This window comes from Lipotes vexillifer, unplaced genomic scaffold, assembly GCF_000442215.2.
Source record: "Lipotes vexillifer unplaced genomic scaffold, Lipotes_vexillifer_v1.1 scaffold756, whole genome shotgun sequence".
NCBI lineage: Eukaryota > Metazoa > Chordata > Mammalia > Artiodactyla > Lipotidae > Lipotes > Lipotes vexillifer.
In genome coordinates this window covers 3,005,904-3,027,643 of record NW_006773042.1, presented here as the reverse complement: position 1 = coordinate 3,027,643, position 21,740 = coordinate 3,005,904, and the positions used below count along the sequence as shown (strand labels likewise).

The 21,740-nt window shown below is 34.8% G+C and overlaps 1 protein-coding gene across 1 annotated transcript in view; it reads left to right on the top strand.

Moving 5' to 3' along the window:
• The first annotated feature begins 3,250 nt into the window (after positions 1 to 3,250).
• The window catches only part of NKAIN2 (sodium/potassium transporting ATPase interacting 2), a 547,495-nt gene continuing 529,005 nt past the window's right edge, over positions 3,251 to 21,740 (top strand). Inside the window, exon 1 of the mRNA XM_007447977.1 lies at positions 3,251 to 3,384. The gene's annotated coding sequence lies outside the window, so the exon portion shown is untranslated. The remainder of the gene's footprint in view (positions 3,385 to 21,740) is intronic.

The following is a 21,740-nucleotide window of genomic DNA, read 5'->3' as shown; positions in this document are numbered from 1 at the left end:
AAAAGTAGCATATATCCTCTACCCAGCCTAGGCCTCCAGCAAAATCTGTGAAAGCTTTTTCTTTTTGGACTAGATGTGGCAAGAGTTCAAAAGCAAGGACACAGCACAGGCCATGCACATATGCCTACATTCCTTTTGGACCACTTACCACTTCTGAGACTGCAAGAAAATCACGTAGGCACACTACATCTTAGATTTCTTAGTCTGAAAAATAAGAATAATATTTACTTTTCTGGGTTTTGTGCAGATTTGTGCAATGAGGTGATATATGACCAAGGAATAGTATGAAAGTCTGGCATGTAGTAAGTGTTTTAACGAATAGTACTCAGCCATAAAAAAGAATGAAATACTGCCATTTGAAATGAATACCAATTAAATGAAATACTGTCCAGCAACATGGATGGACATAGAGATTATCATACTCAGTGAAGTAAGCCAGACAAAGACAAATATTATATGATATCACTTACATGTGGAATCTAAAATAAAAAGGATACAGATGAACTTATTTACAAAACAGAGACTCACAGACATAGAAAAAAACTTATAGTTATCAAAGGGGAGGGAATAAATTAGGAAGTTGGGATTAACATAGACACACTACTATATATAAAATAGATAGTCAACAAGGACCTACGGTATAGCCAGGGAATTATTCTCATTATTTTGTAATAACCTATAAGGGAAAATAATCTGAAAAAGAATATATATGTATGTGTGTGTGTGTGCGTGTGTGTGTGTGTGTGTGTGTATAACTGAATCACTGTGCTGTATACCTGAAACTAGTACAACATTGTAAATCAACTATATTTTAATTTTTAAAAATTCAATTATATTAAAAAAGAAAACATTCTCTTTCCTCTAACTCCACAACCTCCTAGTGATTTCATAGTTAATATACATCCTGTTGGAAGGAGTTCTTAGGAAAGACTGTACCTACTCTGTAAATTGTTAATTCCCTTTATACTTACTGAAATCTTCCATTCTTCAGCCCTAGCTCTAAACAGTAAAACCTGTGATAAAGCTACTTAGGATGACTAAGGAGCCCATCACAAAGAGGAGGAAAAAGCAGAAATACTATAAGTGAAGAATTGCACATTAGCTTGTTCAGTCTGCATGACCTCATAAGTAATGTTTGATGAAACCATTAGTTCTGTCATAAAAAAAGACTGATAAATGTTGATGCAACTTCATTTTAGCCTTGCAGACTTAGTGAGTATATTATTATCTATATATTTGTTATAATTAACAATGGTACTTGCTCTTTTCTTCCATAATTGGAGCATTTATTGAGGGATTTCCCACTGTTTGACTGATGCACTTCCTCTATACCTTTTCCCTGCTGTGTCCCCACAGTTATGATGCTCAAAATTTATAGAGTTTAAATTCTTCTTGCTGCTGTTTTACATTTCTACTTACTGTTTATTCATAGGATAAAGATAAGAGAGTTCTGTGTTAGAGGGAGCTTTTATATAGACAATTAGCAATGCTGAGAACAACCACTTATATTTTGGTAATGTTGATGAATTCCAACAAGGCATATGTAATATTGCTTAACATCACAAATGGGCCTCCTTTATAAGGAGTGTTGACTGCATGATAACAATTGAAGGAATGTTTCATCAGGAGACAGTTCAACGTTTATGAGGCTTGGGTTATGTGCATATTCCATGACAGTCTGTTTGTTAATCAATCAGAATATTGAATTCCACTGTTGGGACTCTGGTGGGTATTTTGGATTTAGAATATGTAGAGTAGAACAGACCTGGACCTAGAGCCTCTCTTTTTTTTTTTTTTTTTTTAAATTCACTGCCAGGACTAAGTGAAACTTAAGATTTGTTTAGGCTGGACTACTACCGTTACAACGTAACATGGTACCTGGTGTGTCTTAGGAAATAGAGGTGTCATGCAAACAGTTGTCATGAGTTTATTTTCTCCTTCAATGCCTGATGAGAAAATGTGCTGTCAGTTAAAGAACTGCAGTGGGAATAATGGTCATTCAAGAAGTCTTCAAACCTAGGCTACAGGTATTTAATTTAAAAGCAAACCGTCTGTTTGAAGAGTTAGTGTGTCCTTCTGACAAAAAATATCATTAAAGCAGAGTGATAAAGCATAGTTAGTGACTTAGGGGTTTTAAAATCATTTTCCTTTAAAAGCTAATTGAAAAACAATTGTTGAATCTCCGTGCTTAACATCAGGTCCTTTGACAGTGTTTTACTAGGAACAGACAGTTTGTTATCATTCCACCTGAGGGCAAGCAGGAAAAATAAAGCTGAGTTTAATTCACACAATTCCCTTTTGCTTTGTTAGATCAGATGAGAGGCTTGTCAGCTATTCAGGTTTCACTTGTCAATATAAAATGGCACTTCTGGACTACTGACCAATCTCAGGGTGTTGTTTGGTTGGTCGGTGAGTTGGTTGGTTGATTGGTTTTGCTTTTTTTCCCCCCACTGTTTACATATGACTTAATTGTAAACTTGTGAACACAGATGAATATGGAAGAATTTTAAATGCCTTAAGTTTCTTGTTTTTATAACAGTGATGCTTTATTTTTATTTTTTAAAATAAAAAATTGTTTTAAGTTTCTTTCAGGGCCCTTCTTTTTCCTGGTTACTATAGGTAACTGGATATGATTTTTTTTAAGTCACATTTGATTTATAATCTAGTACTATTAAAGTTAGAAGGACCCTAGACATTAGTCAAAGTCTTACATTTTACAAATGAGTAATCAAATCAGACTCCCAGAGGAAGGAAATGACTTACCTGTGGCACTACAGCTGCCTAGTGCCAGGTCGACATCCAGAATCTGGTCTCTTGACTTGCCGAAGAATTCTTTTTCCTCTCCATCAACCCCCTTTGCTCTATTCCCAACTTATACAGTGACATTTGAGCAGATCCTAACAACAAGCCCTTGGTGTGGACGTCATTTCCCAAACTTGCTGGTTGATGACTTCAAGTGTTTGACAGTGCATATGACAATATAATTTATCCTGTGACTGCACAGATGACATCCTGCAAATACTACTTGATGCCTCCATAAAATCATCCCTGAAAGGATTTTACCTGTCTCTGGATCCACGGCTTCCATAGTCTTCCTCTGAAATATACCTAAAAATGTCTTTCTCACTGTTAAAGACAAATGCCAGATATGGTAACACAGTTACAATTGCTAATTATAATGTCGGTGTGATCCTTTATTTTCTCTCATCACTGTGCTTATCTATATATCCTGTTTTGCTCTTCTAGGTTTGTGTGCTGGAGAGGCAAATATTTGACTTCCTTGGATATCAGTGGGCACCTATCTTGGCAAATTTTGTACATATTATTATCGTCATTCTTGGTTTATTTGGAACTATTCAATATAGACCTCGTTACATAACAGGAGTAAGTACCCTCCCTGCTTTTTATTATTGAAATAGAGAAAAATATGCAAACTACAAATGTCTTGAAAATTTTTATGTATATCCTTTGCTTAAAGCACCATGTGTTTTTTTATATAGTTTCAGATTATATCTACAGTAATTAAAAATGTTAAGCTTAAAACACTTGGCAGTGAATGGAATCAGATTGTATTTTCATAGATTGTACTTTCAGCCAGTATTCTCTTGTAATTACAAGCAGGACAGTGCCCCTATATGTATGAATTGTAAAGTCATGGTTTCTGATTTAACAGATTTTAATGGGACTTCTTCCCATTTTAGATAATTATATTTTATAAATTGAATAAAGGTAGTTTAAAATCAATACAAATGAACATATAGTATTGATGGGAAAATGTTAATACAGATTAGGGTTAATATTTGACATACTTGAAAGCCAGAATAGTCTGGAACATGGTCTCTGTGTTCTCCATAATTCTCTTTTTGGCTCAGAGGAAGTATTTTGCATTCCCACTCAAGTTAAACGTACTTAACATAAAAGTGAAGTGCAACTGTGTTGCAGTTGCTATGGGAACCATAACAAGATCTTTTACTCTTGTATGTGCCTCAGATCTCGGCTATATCTCTTCATTAATGTAGATTTTTTTAGTATCATCATTTTTTTCTATTTCTTCTGTTTTTGAAAAAGCAAAAATCTATAGGCATTTATTTTAAATTATAAAGCAAAAGTTTGGTAAAGGCATTTATATAAGACAGTGTAGCTAAATATCTGCCTTATTCAAACCAGCAGGCCTTCTCGGGTTTCACGAAAGCCTCCTTAACATAAAAGATGCCCTCCTATGATTTGTTCTTCTCTCTGTCATCTGGGACCCAGATGAAGCTCACTGGCACTGAAACAGGCAATGTGGTGGCAGCTGGGATCAAGATATCCACTGTCTGGCTAAGGCTGAGTCAGAAGCCCATAGTCTTCTCCTCTGGGAACATACCCAGAAATGAGTGTATGTCACCTCTAAGGGTGTGTTTCCCTGTAAATCTTGTAATACTTTTCACAAGATTACAAGTAGGATGTGTTCTGTTGCAGAGTGAAGTTTCTCAATGCATAAGATATGATAGTAGTGTTTACTTTCTTTTATAAATTGTAATTTGATCCAATATAAGGAAGGTGGTACAGTGCTTGGGAGTGGGTTTTCTGAAGTCATAATTCCAGGGTTGAACTCTTTCATCTACTAATTTCTGTGTGACTTTGGACAGCATAACCTGACCAAACCTTAGATTTTTTACATTAAAAATGAAAGCAATAGTTATAGTGACTCATATGCTTCAGTTGATACATTATAAGCCATCATGTGAAAGATTCTCAATTTAACTTTCCTCTTTCATTAGACTTTGAGGCTTCTCCATGATTTTATTCTAATAAATAGTGTTGCTCTGAGTATCACCATATAAATATGTCATCTCTTTTTGTGATAAAGTTCCTGGAATGAAAATCTAGGTGTGGGTCAAAATGTTTGAACAGTTTAAAAGGTTTTTTGTGTTTGTTTTGGGGGTTTTTTTAGAGGAGTAAGTGGGATATTCTATAAATGATCTAGGCACAATGCTTGGTATTTAAAAAGTGCTCAGTAAATGTTAGCTATAATAATTTGATGCCTATTATCATTTGAAAATAATACTGAACTGTATATACTAGAAATAGCCTGATAGGCAATTTAAAATAGAGCATGGTGTTGTAAGCTATTGGTTAAACTCTTTCTGCCACTTATTTTAAGCTGCTACAACTCTTAAAATTTTCTGTGTGATATTTCTGTGTACCAAATTATAATTCCATCCCAAAACCACCAGGTGGCATTCTCGGGGGGGGGTTGCTCTGAGGAGCTCTGGTTCTTTATGCCTCAGTGCAGAAAGAATTCAGCGAGAGGCAAATTGATAGATAAGAAGTGATTTATTAGAATGGGAGACTTGTGAAGCTTACAAGCAAGTGGGCAAGAGGGTGCCATGCCATGAACTTACTGGGCAACAGTTTTATAATCAAAGGAAAAGTGGGGAGGGAGAGAAGACCACCTTCTTCCTCATTCATGAGTAGATGGCAAGCTCCTATCATCAGCTCCTCCTCCATGTTGTGTGGAGCAGTTTTCTTGTCCCTACCTGGTCAAGCCAGGACTGTCGGTGGTGCAATGGAAATAAGCGTAAAAGGTGGTAGCATATGCTAAAAATGGTAAATCATCTCATGTTTTAGTATAATGTTACTTTTTCTTTATATTTTTGTTTTTAGTGTGTGCAGAGGAGTGTGTCCTAGGAATCATTAACCTACTGAGCTCACTGGGCAGGATGTGGGTCTCATGCCACCATTGTTTATTGTTTGGGGGCATGTCTCATGCTTCTATTGCATGGTTTTGTTGCTAAACAAGCCTCCATGGTTTTGTGGTTAAGCAAACCTGCTTTCTTGAATGATCATTAACTTATGGGGGTCTCCCATACTTTTTTTCTCTACTTTTCTCTACTTATAATCCCCTAGTGGGTTTAACTGTTTAATCACCTACTTTGTCCCTTTATTCTGTCCCTATCAATCCTCTTAAATAAAATACATACCCACTAGAGAGAGTGTCCTGTGTTTTCAAGACAGGACACTCTCTCTAGTGTTACATAAGAGTTAGGATACTGTGGGACACATTTAAGATGTAGAACTTTTATATAATTGAGAGGATCTCTGAAATCTTTCTGAGGTCTTAACACTGTCTTAGCGCTACATCTTTGATTTGATCTTGTCTTGCAGACAGAATACTTAATCTGTTCTTTTTCTTGAAACAGTGTCTTAACTTGGAAAATCTTTTGCCAGCTGGAGATGCTGTAAATGTGAAACTTTTATTTTCCAACCCAGAAAGTCTTGAGTTAGCAATATATCCTCTAAATTCTACTTGAAAACTGAATTGTTCTTTCTTTAGCTCATCTCTCTTATAATACCATGTTATGTATGGCTAAAAGATTACAAATAACACTGTCAACTGTTTGCTTGGATATCCCTTTAGCCAGATCCACAAGTTTATAGGTATATTTTCTATCTTCAAAATTATTTCAGGCAATAGTTAAGCTTATTGTGCCAATAATAATTATTGTGAGTCCTCTTTTCTCCAGTCCTCAAAAACAATTTCTTTACTGTTTTTCCTGTTTTCACTGATTCTTCTCACTGCCCTTCTGGTCTCCAGCTGCCACCTTGTCTCAAAATTAATGCTGTGTGTTTTAGGTTTGTGTTACAGTACCACTCAATTTCTGTTCTAGTTATCTATTTCTCTGTAATTTCTGTATAACAAACCATTTCTGTATACCAAATTCATAGAATCTAGTGGCATGATGTCATGTTGAAGGTCAAAAGTTGATTCAGGAAAATAGAGAATTTGCCATAAAAATGGAGTCAAAAATTTTCAGTTTGCCTAAAGATGATAAAAGAAATTTTTATCTTTTGGCTGCGTTGGGTCTTCGTTGCTGCACACGAGCTTTCTCTAGTTGCAGCGAGCGGGGGCTACTCTTCGTTGCAGTGCACAGGCTTCTCACTGTGGTGGCTTCTCTTGTTGTGGTTGTGGAGCATGGGCTCTAGGCACCTGGGCTTCCGTAGTTGTGGCATGTGGGCTCAGTAGTTGTGGCACGCAGTCTCTAGAGCACAGGCTCAGTAGTTGCAGCGCATGGGTTTAGTTGCTCCATGGCATGTGGGATCTTCCTGGACCAGGGCTCGAATCCATGTCCCCTGCATTGGCAGGAGGATTCTTAACCACTGCACCACCAGGGAAGTCTGATAAAAGGAATTTTAATTAAAAGAAACTTGAATAGAATCACAGATGACAGAAACTCTGGTCAGTGAAGTATCTGGGTTTAGCAGGAAGATGCATCATTGGAGACAAGCTGTAACTAACAACACTGTACTGCTGCAGTTAAGAAATTTCCATAGGCTCTCTGTACTCTGGAGACTTAAATATTAACAATGAAATTTCTTTTCCTCTCCCCTAAAAATGTAAGCCTTTATGATTTCTATATTTGCCATTTTATATTGAAATAGAAAACAATTTAGTATAAAAATAGAGATAAGCACTTTCATAATTTCACAAGTGAAACTTATTGATATTTTTGCACATTTCCTTCACGTATGTGCAACTGAAATGTATCTGATTATGCTATATCTCGTGTATTAATTCTTTTATGTAATGTGATATCAGTTTTGGAATTCATATGGCTATTTCCTTGTTCATTTAACCTTTTACACTATTATTATATATTATACTATGAAACATAATATATGCTGTATCTTATGGTATATTATATATTATTATACATTATACTATTTTCATGTTTTTATGATACATATTTCCCTATAATCATCTCCATAAAAAAATACCCACATCTTCATTTCTGATTTCATTCCTTAGGAGAAATACCTAGATATAACTAAATAATATGAACAATTTTAAGTTTTTTGTTATATAATTGATAATTACTGATCCAAAATCATTTTATTGAATTATCCTCCCACCAATGTACAGCAAAGTGTATTTCTCTGCACTCTTGCTAACCCTGAATATTATCTGTTCTCATATTTTTTTAATCTACTAGGAGAAAAAGTGTCATTTCTTTATTGCATTTCTTATTTTACTGAGTTGGGCTTTTTCATATATTTATTAACCATTTTTATTTCCTTTTCGAGGGACTGTCATTTTGTGTTTGCTCATTTTTTTCCATGGAGTCTTAGTGTTTATCATAACAATTTTTATATTTGGATCACATAGTAAAGGTATTTACCCTTTAAATGTCAATTTCATTTTGATTTTTATTACTTTTCTCTTATTAAAATTAACTCCCTTTCCCTTCGTTATATCTTCTATTGCTTTAAATTTCATTTTGAAAAGTGTGATGATGTCTTCATTATCCTTAGGGCTAATTTTTCTAAAACACAAAGGCAGATGCCCTGAAACAGAGTCTAAGGAAAAAGTATCCCTTTCCACATTTGCTATTTGTAAAGAGTTTCAGTTTATTGATGGGACATTTTATTGTTTAATTGAAAACTACCCCCCCTCAAAAAAAGGCATGTGGACATCCTCTGAAACACTGAGCACAGTAGCAACCAATAAAATTTAAATAGCACTGGTAATGAGTTTTTTTCCTCTACTAGTCTTCTATTTCATAAGAGCAAAGAAGAAAAATTTTTAAATTTAAAACAGTTAACTAGGACAAGAACTCGTTAATACCCTTTGAGGCCCTCTGTCATTTCAAAGAATATAATATGTTGAAGTAAAATTAAATAGCTGCTTTCAAGTCCAAGCAAAGGAAATCTGAAGCAAGAATCCATAGAAATCATCTGTACTGTATAATTCTCTATAGCATCGAGAGTCCCAAAGAAAAGGCCAGATTAATTCTGGTGGAATAATTCATACATAAGTACATACAAATGGCTCCCATGAAAGAATTACCTTATGTCATAAATGGAATTACCAAATGCATCTTCATTTGGGCTAAAGACACTGGCAAGCAGAACATGATTTGAGATATCCAGTGGTTATTAGTTAATGACCAAAAATGTTAATGAGTTGCACTGCTTTAAACTGTCTAAAATAATCTGAGGAGTGTGTAGGTTCCTACCTGGTGAAGGCATAGCAATTTGTTTGGTGATATTGCCACAAGACATGTTGCCATAACTCAATTTCTTTTTCCCTCCCTCCATTCCTTCCTCCCTCCCTTCCTTCTTTCCTTCCTTTCTTCCTTCCTTCTTTCCTTTTTTTCTTCTCCTTCCTTCCTTCCCTCCCTCCCTTGCTTTGTTTCTCTCTATTTAACCAAGTTATTTTTGAAAGAAAAAAGAATAATTCATAGAGCTTGGAACCACTGGCTTGGTCGATGAAACTCATCCCAAAACTAGAAATAAATTCAAAATAGCTAAAAATCCATTACTCAGATTTCATAAAATCAGAGAAGAGGATGGCATACCAAAATCACAGTAATATTTATAAGAATCATGTTTCTTTTTTTCTTACCACTTCCATTACTATCCACAGATTCTACTAGATACCTTCCTCTACAAATCCTACAGAACCCACATTAACTTTGTAAAATTTTTCTTCAGACTGATATGACTAGGAAATAGCAGAGTCAGGATGTGGACCCATGCTCTTAACCAAACCCCTGCTCTTAACCACTGTACTGAACTGTCTTTTAGGTACACAGCTCAGAGGGCCACAATTTATCTGACAAATGAAAACAGGTTTTGTTAAGTTATTGGCAAATCCAAAATCCATCATGGCATTTGCAGTTTGAAGATCATTTAGATTTTAAATTGTGCTCTGCCATCCCTATATCAAGGATTATGTTTTTAGCTCTGTATTTAGTGAGGAAATGACCTTATTTCTCAAGAATTAAGAACACGAAACCTTTAGCGATGGATATTTTTGCAAAAGAACAATATCATAGGGAATCCTTAAGTTCCAGAAATAGTGAATTAGAATGGTATTTAAAAAAAATTTTCTTATGGCAATCAGCATTTTAGTAACGGTAATTCATATGTATGCATATGTACATATGCATATATAGCATAATTTACATCTAATATATATTAAATTATATTTTATATATATTATATATATAATATATATAATTATGTATAATATATTATATATATATTAATTAAGAACAAAAGTATCTCTTTCCACATTTATTTGCAAAGAGCTTCAAATAACTGATGGGAGAGTTTGTTTCTATGTAACTGAAAAAACACCCATATTATATACCAAAAATATGTATGTATGTATGTATATTATTGTACCTATTGCAGAATTTTTCCATGAAAAACTACAATAGCTAATCCAAAATTAAATGAGTGGGAAAAATTGGGATTGGTTTCCTGTTTTGTTACCGAAAAAGTCAAGAGGTTAAAATAATGTGGTTAAAGCTAATTTCAGGAAGCAGGGCTGTGATGGTTAGAAAGAAAAGCCAATGTTCGTGAATCTTCATTCCTTGGGTTTTAAAAATAATGAACTATTAGACTGTCATTAGACCCCTACTCATTCTTCCAAAGTAATGAAGAATTGAATACTACTTTTAGTTTGCATATTAAAGTTTTAGATGGATGATTTCAGATTGTTGCTGAGCACTAAACTTTTGTTCCTCAATTTGGGCCACGCTTTTTTGGTTTTTTGTTTGTTTTTTGGTTTTTTCTACAATTATTTTTTTAAAGTATTAATATGTGCTTGTCAATGAGTATTGCTTTGTGAATTGACACACATCCTTCTCTCCATGGAGGGAGGGCACAGCATAGAGAGACAGTAATGGGACAGCTTCAGACAAATCATCATCTGCATTGACTTCCTTGATTTTGCTTTTCCTTGAGCCAGTATACTAAAAGGAAAGGATCCCCATGTCATCCTGGGCAAGTATTGAGGGCCACAAGGTGACTGGAGCACCAGAAAACAAAGCTAAGACCTATTTTGTAAAAACATTCTGTTACGGCGATTCGGGAAATGTATAGACTCTTCAGAGGGCCTGTAAAAGCAAATAGTCACAAACTCAATTTGTGTGACAAAAAAAAAAAAAAAACGGGAAATGTATAGACTCTTCAGAGGGCCTGTAAAAGCAAATAGTCACAAACTCAATTTGTTGTGAAAAAAAAAAAAAAAAAAAAGACTCTACATTTTTGGAATTTACTATGTACTGATAGTCAGCCATGATTTGAATTTTAAGTGTTCAAGGAGCTCAGGTCCCCATGGAGACTATAACCAACAGCAATAAATGAGGAGTAGGTTCTGGGCCCTATTTCCAGGTCATGTGCTCTTTCACTCTAGTGACGTTACCTCCCTAAAAATTTGTGTACTCTTTTCAGTCATGTCTAGGAAATTATTAATCTATGTTTAAGCACTTGTTTTGTGTCTTTTATTCACTTTTTGCAGGAAAAAAACTACCCAAAAGAAAATGTATTGCAGCTAAAGCATTAAAAATGCACACTTTCTGTTCAGGACAGAAAATCAATGTAGATTAGAGATGAAAAGACTTGAGATAGTAGTAAATTAACATTGCTTCTAATGACTTAGAGTAATCGTGAAACTAAGTCTTTTCCCATAAGCCTGGAAGGGAAAAAAAAAACAAAACACATCATTACAAGTTTTATGGATTTAGCCTGTAGTCCTAAAATAAATGTAATAATGCAACATGGTGAATGCAATTTATTCTCAAAAGGATGTGTTCCCTTAGGGAATTGTGGGCCATTTCTTCTACAAGAAGATAACTTTGTGCTCACCTTCTGATGTTAGACTGTGACTAAAGATTTATACAATGTGACAAATATAAGTAATTACATTTTAACAATCTAAGTTCCTATTTGTAAGTCATCTAATAATTTTTGGAAAAAAATTTTGAGAGGAGACGTGAGATATATATATATATATATATATATATATATATACACACACACACACATATGTATTATTTCTTTCCTAAAATAAAAAAAATCATATTAATTTATGAAGAATTTTAAAAATCAAAATGTAAAATTAGACTTAAAATAAAAGTCATTCCTTACCCTTCTCCAGCTGTTCCTAGTCTCTTTATAGTTCTTCTGTGGTCTATATATAGACGTCTCAGAGGGTCTGTAAAAGCAAAATCATTTTACTCGAGTTTATTTTGGGATCACGCTTTGTTTTGACAGCCCCTACCCCCCAAATCCCCCTCCCTCCATCCACTAGAGTTTGCCTTTCTTTTATTCTTGAATGTAAGAAAAAGGCTTTTTTAAGAAGTGTATCCTAAATATATTTCCAATTCTTATTCTATTTGTATTTTGGAAACCCACTGCTTTCCTGTTTGAATTTAGACCATTTTCTTATGTTTGACCATGATTTTAAACGTGGCTTTTTGTTTTTAGGCTAGGCTCTTCTTCCCTGGAGATTTCCCTCTCAGTACCCTATCCTCTCCTGTCTAAATTGGTGACTCTCTAGGCCTATTACACATCCATCTTCCCTGCTCTGCACCCCCCTGAGTTAGATTCAAGCTTTCCTAGATCCTACGTATTTTCTTTATGATACTCTTCACCCAAATTCCTGAAAAAACATGTTCACGAGGTAAGCTTTCTGAGTTTATTCTGTCTTTACACTTGAGTAATAGGTTTACTAGAGGACGAATTCAGGGGTGAGAATTAATTTTCCTTCAAGCACTGAAGTAATTGTTCAATTTGTATTCTAGGAAGCAATGTTACTCATGGAAAGTCTGATATTGATCTGTTCTTCATTCGTAGATAACTTTTTAAAAATTCTTGAAATATTCATTTCATGTGTGTTGTCTTACCGTTTCCAAATGAGGTGTCTAAGTGTGGACCTAATTGAAAATTTTGTAGGCCCTTTTGATTTGAATGCACAAATACCTTCAACTCTGGACTTTGTATGTATCTATCATTTTGATGATTTTCTATGCTTTTGAACATTTGACTTTGTTATCCCCAGATAATTTCATTTAATAGTTATTATGTATTATAACTGTTTATTTACTTATTAAAAAATCTCATTTTCTCTCTAGGGGATTAAATGGTTGTCTGGTTCTAAAGGTGGTGGAGGAACTATCTCTGTTTTCCAGCCCACTTTTACACTCCCCTTTGTTTACATGTTCCTTCCTCCAGTTTCAGATTATAAAGAATTCTGCCTAGTAGTTTAGCTTCCTATGTGTCTACTGCCCCTCCATACACATCTTGGACTGCCAGTTGCTCCACTCTGCTTATTAGTCAGCACTTAAATGTCTGGTCTTCCTCTTCCAGCAATCGGCAGAAATAGCTCTGCTGCTGATGTTTTATTGCTAATAATTTTAGCAATACTGTACAGGCTGCATGCTCAGTTTGCCGTTTTGAATCAAAAGTGGAACAATAACTATTAAGGTGCATTAAACATATGTTACTTTGGAATCATTTCCTATTTTCAGTGAGATCTGAGCAAGCGGCTTTGTTATAAAAGGTGTGGAAATCCAATGACTGTTAGAATCTCTTCACCCTTTAAAAAGCCATTAATTGATTGTCTATTATATGGTAAGCCCTATGCTATGCAAAAGGCATACCATAAAAACAAAGTCTCCAAATGTTTACATTTTAATAGAGGGGGAAAGAAACATGTAACCATGTAAACACAATGCTTTTCATAAATACTATGAGAGAAGTATGTAAAGGATATCACAAGATCCCCAGAACAGGTTGGGTAAGTCAACCTGGGGGCTGGAAAGGTTCAGGAGATGCTTCATAGACGAAATGACACATGAACTAAGACTTAAAGTATGAGTAGTATATCACGGAAAAGACAGGAAGAGGGGAGAATTTCAGGCAAAGGTAACAGAAGTGAAAACATGGAGGTGTTTAAATATATAATTGTATTTTTATTGATTTATATCAGGTACACGTGGCTGCTACGCAGAGGCTGGACTGATTAAAAGTAAGGCTAAATATGTAGATAGGGTCCAGGTTGTGAAGAAAATACTTGACCGTGCTAAATTGTTTATATAAGACATTCTGTAGACCATTAAAGGGTTTTATATAGGTAGTGGTCCTAAATGGCTGGCAACATGGTGGGGAAGGAGAAATGAAAAGACAGATATGTTTGTAGATGTTTTCAAGAAGAGACTTGGAAATGGTGGAATCATTTGACAAGGCAATGATTAAAGCAAGATGAATAATTTTGGGGAAAATTTTAAGAATTCAGTTGTAAACTTTCATTATCTTATCAGTTACATGGATGTGACCAGATAGGGATATGTCTCAGACCCTTTGTAAACTGTTCCCTAATAACTTGATACCACTTTTAGATAAAAATAGTAAATATTGGGGCTTCCCTGGTGGCGCGGCGGTTGAGAGCCCGCCTGCCGATGCAGGGGACACGGGTTCGTGCCCCGTTTCGGGAGGATCCCACATGCCGCAGAGCGGCTGGGCCCGTGAGCCATGGCCGCCGAGCCTGCGTGTCCGGAGCCTGCGCTCTGCAACGGGAGAGGCCACAGTGGTGAGAGGCCCGCGAACCACAAAAAAAAAAAAAAGTAAATATTATCTACTATGTAGATGACATGATTTTATCATTCCTAAACTAAGAGTACCTTTACAGAGTGCCTTTATTAGACACCTGGTATGTTTAGAATTAGTACCAAAAATGTAGTAACAGTTCTATTTTTCTAAAATTACAGTCAGCATTTGAGGGAGAAACCTCCAAATATTTCACAAGCCTATATATAGTTACCTTATGCATAGAGTAATGTCATTTTTTTTTGTTTTTTTTTTTTTTTTTTTTTTTTTTTTTTTGTGGTACACGGGCCTCTCACTGTTGTGGCCTCTCCCGTGCGGAGCACAGACTCCGGACACGCAGGCCCAGCGGCCATGGCTCACGGGCCCAGCCGCTCTGCGGCATGTGGGATCTTCCCGAACCGGGGTACGAACCCGTGTCCCCTGCATCGGCAGACGGACTCTCAACCACTGAGCCACCAGGGAAGCCCCTATGTGTACATTTTATAACCAGTTTATTTTGCAAGGTTTACCAGCCAGTGCCTTGGCATTCTGGGGTGTTTTTTTGTTTGTTTATTTTTTGGTTTTTCTTTTTAATGACTAAAGAAGCAGTTTGAGTACATATACCCAAAACAGTTGTCTAGTTTACAGCAAAATGCAGCAAATTTTTATGGTGTAGATTTTGTAGGACGTAAATTGTCCTTTTGTCTGTTAAGGGTAAACCTGATATTTTCTGTAGTGGAGAACCATAATTCTGCTGTTGAACTTCATTAGCCTACCTGTGTGCCTAGGTGTGTGGTTTATTCAAGTACAAGTCTTGTCTACTTCTCAGCTTCCTGGTATCATTCTAACCACCAGAGGACTGTCCATTAAAGTCCATGGGCCTCCAGTTAGCCAGTATTATAGATTATCTGCATGCCTAGTGCTTTTCAGGAAAACCTCAAAATCACTGCCATTTGCAGGATATTTTTTACTCCTGAATTGCATTTTAGCAATATGTCAATTAACCTACATTAAGTGATTTTATGAGAAACAGACTTACGACCTTCATTCATTGTAAAGATTTTGTTGAAAGCATTGCTTTCAACAGACTCACAAGAAAAATCTCTCTTGTCTCTGTAGGGAAGGGAAACTTTTCTCTTCTTCCCTTCTAGGTTCTTTGGATGGTTTAATAATTAAATTATGGATTAACAGGAGAAAGATAAATTTAATTTTCTACCTGTAGGAATCCATTAAAAATATGAGACTCAAAGAAGTGACCAAAGCAGGCAGTTCTTATGCCTTTTAGAGAAAGAAACAATGCGTTTTTGAAGAATTTGCATTTTGAAATTTTGCATTGGGGTAGTAAATTAGTGAGGAAGTAACAAGGTTCGTTTATACAGCCTTCTTGGCCATAAATTCCCTATCTCTGGTGATAAGAATGTCTCTCTTTGTCCTGGTATAGGTGGTACCTTTCACATGGGAGATTTATTTCAACTAATTCAAAATAATCAATATGCCAAAGTGGTGTATTTTGGGGTGTCATATTCTGCTCTCCTTCATCCCAATCCTGGGAACAGTAATGCTTTCCTTATGCATTAGGTTGTTTTATCTTGAGGTCCTGATGAACTTAAACATTGGATGCACATAATTTTAAGACTAAATGTGTGAACTGACAAAGTTTTCCAAAACAAACACACAGGAAAGCTTTCTAGATTTATTTTCTGACAAAACTAATAAAAGTAATTCTTTATTCTTTCACTATACAAATATTTGCTAGCACTTACTCTGTGCCAGACACGCTTCTAGACACTGTGGATTCAACACTGAAAAGACCAAATCCAAGCTCTTATGGGGAAGACAGGCAGTATATAGGCAGTAAGTAATAGGTCACAGAAAGATGTTACAATATGAAAGTTCTCTCTCTCTCTCTCTCTCTCTCTCTCTCTCTCTATTAAAGATACATATATCTTTAATAGAACAAGAAATTTATTACTCCCATTCAGTAGTTCCTGGGGGCTTTGATGTTAAATCATACACAATCAGGAATCATCTTAATTTCAGTGACCACCTCTACAGGGATCTCATTGCCAGGTGTTACAGGTATAACAGTCAAGAAATCATTAGCAATAAAGGTTCAAATAACCACAGGTCTCTGGCATGAAGGCTGCTTCTGAAATGGTCCCAATCAAAATGTAATAGTGTCAAATGCATATGTATTTATACTTCATATATTTAGTAATATTTAGTAAGTTCTCTACCAAGCTGACAATTATTCTACCTTTACACTTGAACAATAGCAACTGATGGAATGTAATGCCAGTTACTAACCTTGAGAAGACTAAAGACAAGGGTATTTGGGTACAGAAAAACAATTAAGAATGTATAAAAATGAAACCAAAACATATTCAAAATGCTGATAACCAGAGATAATTGCACTGTTATCATTTTTTAAAATCTATTTTCCTATTTTTCAATGTCCACACATTTTTTTAAAATCTAGTATATTATACATTTTTTTTCTTTTACTTACCATCAACATTTTCTATTTAATTATATAAGGCTGCATCCTTCTTTGAATATGTTAAATCAGTTTACAATGTGTAGAATGTGCAAATCTTTGCTCACTTTTTGAGATATTTATCTTGTCCTTTTTAGTTTATATTTATAGACATTAAGTTGTTTTGATATTATAGAAATTAACCCATCATTTTTCAATGTGTATTGAAAATTTCTTCAAATCTCTCATATGCTATGTGTTTTTATATTGGTCTCTTTGGCCAAAATAATTTTTTAAAATTCTTATCTAGTAAAATATTTATAGACTCTGAGTCTCCTGTCTTGGTAATAAAGATATACCCACTCTCAGCTACACATTTAATCTCCTATATTTTCTTCTAAGATATTTATTGTTAATTTTTATAGTAAACTCTTAATTCATCTAGAACATATTTTAATATCAAATGGGGCACCAACACCATTTTCTTCCAATGTGCCACCATTTATTTTCCCAAATAATTGAAATATCTTACTTGTTTACATTAAATTATCATATATGCTGGATTTTTTTTCTCTCAGCTCTCTATTCTAGTCCACTGATTCATTGGTGTACTCTGTCACTACCCAGTTAGTGACTACAATGGGTTTATAATGCGTTCTAACAGATGGTAAAGCAAGTCTGCCATCTGTTCATATTTTCTTTTGCTATCCTCCAATATCTATTCTTTAATGTTAATTTTAAAATTATTATATTCAATTCAAAAAATCAAACCTATTAGAACTATAATTGAAATTACTTTTTTAAAAATTAATTTTATGAAAGAGATACTTTATGAGTTTTAGGTTCCCCATTCAATAAGTTGGTATGCCATTTCATTTCTCGTGTATTATTTTGATTTTCAATAAGACTTTGTAGGCTTTTTTCATGTAGATTTTATACTTTTCTTGTTAAGTTTATTTCTATATACTCTTGTAGGTTTTATAACAATTGTGAATGGAATATTTTTCCCTTTCTAAGTGCTTATTATTAAAATGGAGAAAATATGTTGCTTTGGCATATTTATCATTTTCAAATTATTTTATTAATGAAGGTTTTCTAGCATCTCTTGAGTTTTTTGGGTGATATATTTAAAAAAATAAACTTTTTTCATTTATGTCTAATGTTAATAGTATTTATTTTATATCCTTATTGTATTCATAAGACTCTCTAAGACAGTTAAATATAAGTGGCAACTGCAGGAATCTCAGTCAAGTTGCTCAATTTAAATGTAAAGATTTTAGTATTTTGCTATTTATTGTGTAATTGCTATTGGTATTTATTAAATAGTCTTTACCATATTTAAATAGTTTCCTTCAATTATCAAGAATGGTAATGCATTCTATTAAATGTTTTTGAACCTATATTAATATGGTAATATTACTTCTTCTTAAAATTTTGAATACATTCAACTGGGTTGATAAATGTTCTAATATTAACCCAACCTTCCTTTACTAGGCTGTATCATATGTGTTTGTAATATATAATTCTTTGCTTCAATTATTAAATTCTAATTCTAATATTTTTATTTCCATTTCTTACATCTTTATTCAAAAATGAAATTGATTCATAGCTTTTCACTTATAATATTTTGCAAGTTATGCAAGCTTCAAAAAATAAATTGGGGAGATTCCCTTCTGTGATCTGTAATATAGTTCAAGTAGGATTGGAGCTATTTATGTTTCCTAGAACTCATCTATGAAATCATCTAGTTCTAGTACTTTCATGAATGGTAGCTGTTTAATCATCTTGCCAATCTATTCTACAGTAATTGGTCTTTTCAAGTTTTCCACTTCTTGCATGATTTTGGTAATATAAATTTTGACAGAGCATCTATTTTCTAGAGCCTTTGTTTTACGTTATTGTCTTGGAGTTCCAGTAATATTGATTTATTTCTTTTTAAAATCTCTTCTTTATTCCTGGGTTGATCTCTTTTCTTATTCCCTTTTCTTTCTCACTCCATGCATTATTACCTCTGAATCAAGAAAACAGCTAAGATCAGTGGCATCTCACTCCCGCTTTTGCCCTCCTCCTTTATTCCACAGTAATAAGAGGAGGCATGGTCTTGACGTAACATGGGTACCACCTCCAGGGTATTTGCTAAATTTTATGGTAATAATTGTGGCAAATTGATAAGGTAGCTTTATGACTTTCTTGCTTTGGGTTTTCTTATGTTAGTTGGTGTGTCAAGTAACAATTGCAAACAATCCTTTAAAAAGGAAAAAAAAAAATGGTGTGACCAAAGGATTTCAACTTCAATTTATTTAATTCCGAAATTCATTAATAATTGTTCTTTTATCATGTCAACCAAATTGAAACTAACTGAAGAAATCGTCTCTAAGAGTAGTAATTATTACAAAACCGCTTTTGTGTAATATTCTCTATACCGTTTATTTCAAAATAAACCTTTCTTTGCAACAGTATCACAAAATGGTCTGAAGTTGACCCTTCAGCTACCTTGTGAAAAGTTTTAGCTGCAGGATGCTTTTTGATCTCCCAGCTGTCTCCTTAATGGAATAGTTGCCATTTTCCTGGTCATCTCTGGTGCTGTATTTGTAGACATCTTGTCAGTGGTTTTGGAAGCATTGACTTATCTGGGAACTCCATGCACAAGAGCATGTTATCTAAACTCCACCCTTAAACCTCTGTCTGCCTAGATCTGTCATTTTCTGAAATGCAGTGGAGTCAATTTCTTTTTATTTTTTTGCGGTACGCAGGCCCCTCACTGTTGTGGCCTCTCCCGTTGCGGAGCACAGGCTCCGGACGCGCAGGCTCAGTGGCCGTGGCTCACGGGCCCAGCCGCTCCGCGGCATGAGGGATCTTTCCGGACCGGGGCACGAACCCGTGTCCCCTGCATCGGCAGGCGGACTCTCAACCACTGCGCCACCTGGGAAGCCCCTGAGGAATAATTTTTAAAAAGAACATCTTTTAAGTTCTTTTGTAGAGGCATGTAGGAATATAACGATGATATCCATCAAATATATTCGAGAATTTGGGGAATAATTATATTGATACTAAATTGCATACAAATTCACATATTTACATCTGTATATTTATAGTTCTGATATCTGGACAAAACCATAGTAAATAAAGAAGAAAGATATGGAGATTGTTCTCAGAGGAATCAGGATAGATGACTGAGCTCTTATACATGTTACATATAATACATTTTTCTTCTTTCATCAATGGCTATGCATCTTTTCTCAAAAACTGTCTGTCTTTATGGGCCAGCAGCTTTTATTATTATTATTATTTATTTATTTATTTATGGCTGCGTTGGGTCCTTGTTGCTGCGCATGGGCTTTCTCTAGTTGTGGCGAGCGGGGGCTACTCTTTATTGCAGTGCGCGGGCTTCTCATTGCAGTGGCTTCTCTTGTTGCAGAGCACAGGCTCTAGAAGCACCAGCCTCAGTAGTTGTGGTGCGTGGACTTAGTAGTTGTGGCTCACATGCTCTAGAGCACAGGCTCAGTAGTTGTGGCACATGGGCTTAGTTGCTCCATGGCATGTGGGATCTTCTTGGACCAGGGATGGAACCCATGTGCCCTGCCTTGGCAGGAGAGTTCTTAACCACTGTGCCACCAGGGAAGCCCAGCTTTTTTAAATAAGTGAAATCAGATTAGGATTGCTGGGTTCTGAATTATTTTGGAAGTAGAAAAATTATAAATTATTTCATTTCACTCATGTTAGTTAATAATCTTTCAGTTTTTAAAAAGTTTTGAAGAAAACCACTTTTACTAGATTATTTTTCAGTGCAAAGTTTTATTTATGTGATATTGGTAACGATTTAATTATTAAGCATATGAAAGCATTCAAGCCCCCCCTGCTGCTTTTTTTTGTCTTTTTAATAATCAACAGTCATGGAAACCCTGACCTTTCTGTTATTATACTTAGATTTTCATCTAGCTAGCCTCTTTTTCATATATCGCTGTTGTGATGTATAGCGAATATCAACTTTTATTTTTATTCAATCTCATATACCAGGAAATGGGAATCAAGTCAAAATACACACTTTTGGGAAGAGATTGTCTGCCAAGTTATCACCATAAAAACAATAAAGCTTTAGTTCTTCCTATTTTTTGCTCCCATTTTTTTCTCTAAAGATACTCTAAAGGCTTTTCATTAATCATCATCATCATTTAGTGGGTCCATTATAACCACAATACCAAAGTAAGTTCAGAGCAGGTATTCCCTAGCCAACGATGTCCTCTTGTTTCAGAGTTACTTGTATTGCTTTCTCTTTTGGCCTTGGAAGATATATGTCTGTATCTTTCTTAATTTCTTGTTAAAGCAAGAAGATGTTAAGTCTTTTGTATGGAAGTTGACTGCAAATAAGTGAAAGAACACAATTTTTTTTAATTAAGGAAAAATTTAAGCTCCTTTCTAAGTAAGATGATTTAGTAGTAAACCTTTTTTTTCCTGTCTTTGTAAGTTCATCTTATTCAGAGTTTTTTTTTTTGTCCTTTTAATTCCTTCCAATTCCAGCATTGTTTTTTGTATTTATCTATGCATGTATTTATAAATTGATGTACTTATATCCTTACTCTGTTCCAAAATTAATTAAGAGGACTTTCACAGAATAAACCAATCTTTTCAATTAACTTGTCCTCTGAATTCTTCTAAGGCTGTGAGTATGTGTAGACCATGAAAGACTGAGCTTTTTTTTTTTTAAGTGGCGCGCTCTCAGGCATCCTGCTAACAAATGATAAATCATATGTAAGTGTTTTTCTAACAAAGATTTTCCTAACTTTAAAGTTGCTGGACAGAATGATCATCCCTCAGATGAAGGACTTAAGACTCCTTAAAGCAGTGATTCTCAAAGCATCTCCTGGCAACTGTTAGCAGTGAAAATTATCTCTAAGCCCCCTCC